This window comes from Antrostomus carolinensis, unplaced genomic scaffold, assembly GCF_000700745.2.
Source record: "Antrostomus carolinensis isolate BGI_N321 unplaced genomic scaffold, ASM70074v2 scaffold12217, whole genome shotgun sequence".
Lineage (NCBI taxonomy): Eukaryota > Metazoa > Chordata > Aves > Caprimulgiformes > Caprimulgidae > Antrostomus > Antrostomus carolinensis.
Window position 1 is genome coordinate 6,337 of NW_010328079.1, and position 2,364 is coordinate 8,700.

At 37.0% G+C, this 2,364-nt stretch overlaps 1 protein-coding gene across 1 annotated transcript in view; it reads left to right on the forward strand.

The window, feature by feature from the left end:
- The window catches only part of RPL7 (ribosomal protein L7), a gene marked incomplete at its 5' end in the record, with an annotated part of 6,625 nt that extends 5,783 nt beyond the window's left edge, over window positions 1–842 (forward strand). The window contains one exon of the mRNA XM_010172115.1: window positions 780–842. The remainder of the gene's footprint in view (window positions 1–779) is intronic.
- Window positions 843–2,364: the final 1,522 nt, after the last annotated feature.

The window sequence follows — 2,364 nt, forward strand, 5'->3', positions numbered from 1 at the left end:
TTTTCCTGCTGTTCGAATTGCGTGCATGTTTAAAATAAAAGTAACCTACATGTAGGAAATAGGATGTAGTAGATTCTATTGAGGTAATGGGCAGCTAGAACAACAAGTTCAGGTGAGTACTGTTTAGGACAATATATCTGAAGATGAATATTTATTCTTCCCTATATTTATCTTTATTTCACATCATTTAAGTGATAGTCTTAAATATGGTGGTTTTTTTTTTTTTTTTAAATAAATAAATAAGACTTATGGTGCCAATTCCTTCACATAGATTGGGGAAAAAGAGTATAGTACTTGATACCAAAGTTTGACAGTGTAGTGTTGGAAAGATACTGAATTTCATTAGCTCTCAAGCAGACTTTCAGGAGCTGGTCTCAAGTCTTGCTTTTTGCTTTATTTTTTATATGCAAACAGTTCTTGAGATGTGCTGAAAATAGAGTTACTGCAGCAAAAGGTAGAATATGCACAGTGCCTCAGTATGTCTTTAAATATCAAATTCCCCCCACTAGGCTTTTAGCCAAATAGGAAAATAGGTACAAATAGTTCAAGGTAGAAATGTTTGTCCTGTTCTGGCACGTGAAATCCGTGTTTTGAGTGAAGAGATGTTAATATAGAAGTTACTTATTGTGTGCAAGACTATTTAAGACTTAAATCCAGTGAAATAAAATGAGTATTTTCAGCCCAAATTATGAACTGTAGAAATGTATGAATCTTTTAGTGGCTAAAGTAGCATCAGATCTACACATGTCTAATGATACTTTCTCTTCTTCCCTTTTCAGGTTCAGATGCCCAGCTGCAATCTTTCAAACTCTGGTCTGTTAATAAAACCATCTTGCACAAAACGCCTTGGTTGGTCTCTTTTTGTGATCCTCTCCTCTAGTGGTGGTAGTTGCTACGTTATTTTGGAGTAATCTGTTTCAAAGGCATTTGTAGTTTTTAATTAACAGTATATAGATAACAATGTTTCACCTTCTTCTGGAGGGTTGAAATCTGGCAGGGTTCATGCAAGCAAGTGGTTAGTTTTTGAGTGGCAACAAGGATTTACTTCTGTTGTGATTAAAAGTACAGTAAATGGCAAACTCTGCTTTCTGAGCTGTGTGCTCTTGATTGTGTGGTTGTAGTGCACCAGAAAGCTGTGTGAGAAGATCTTTCTATGTAAAGAATACTCAAGGGTAGGTAATTCTTAAGATCCTGATTGTAAGATCATAGTAATTATTTCCAGCTCTGAACAACTTCAGATTTTTGTGTTTTTTTTAACCAAAGGAAACATGAGATACTTACAAAATAGCAAATTATTTTACACATTCTAGTTAATTACTCAGCTTTACATAATTTATTTCCAGTGTTTTGTTTTAGATACTATAGAAGTGGAGACCACGGGATTCATGAGGATTTGAACAGTTGTTGCTAATGTATAGGTCTAGCAGAGTAGACGTTAGAAATTGACTCGTCTTCTGAGCCCTTCCCTGAAGGAGCCTTATCCTGCTGAGACATTTGCTACGACAGACAGCAAGTCGCGTCTGCTCCGCCTGAGATGCTTTTCTGAGTTACAGACAGGCTGTGTTTACATACTTCACCAATGAAGGATGTCTATTCAAAAATCACTGGCGTTGATTTTTTTTTCCCAATTTGGGTAAAAGCTTATTTCTGCACTTAAAGCTTTCTAACAGCAATGCTAGTTATTAAAGCTTGTCAAAAGCTAGTTTTGTTTTTAAATAACTCTGGAAATTATGATACTGGTTTAACTGAAAATAGTTGAGTGTTTTTGTTTGTTAATGTGTTAGGACATTGGCAAAAGAGCTGAGTGTCAGATGGGTCAGTGTTTCTAGGTACTTGGAACAACTGGGTTGTAAAACTGGGATGAAGGGGAAAAAAATCTTACTGTGAAAATTACAATAATAAACACTTGGCATTATTATGGGAAACCTCAGTTCTTGATCTTGTAAGAGTACAATCAATCCACTTGGTATTTAAATTCAGGTATCTGGGATGTGCCTAAGAAAAGTTTTGTTGAGTTAAAAACTCAGTATTCCTGTTTGTTTTGGTTGGTAGAGTCGTATTGCTTTGCTACAGGGTTTTCAGTTACTTCAACTTGACTCTTTTGTTGGGTTTGCATGGCCAGGTTTTCTTAGCAGGGGGCTACAGGGGTGGCTTCTGTGAGAAGCTGCCAGAAACTTCCCCTGTGTCCAACAGAGCCAATGCCAACTGGCTATAAGATGGACCTGCTGCTGGCCAGGCTGAGCCAGTCAGTAAGGATGATAATGTCTCTGTGATAACATAATTAAGAAGGGGAAGAGAAAAAAACCACCTGTGCATTTTGCAGCCAGAAAGAGGAGTGAGAACATGTGAGAGAAACAACCCTGC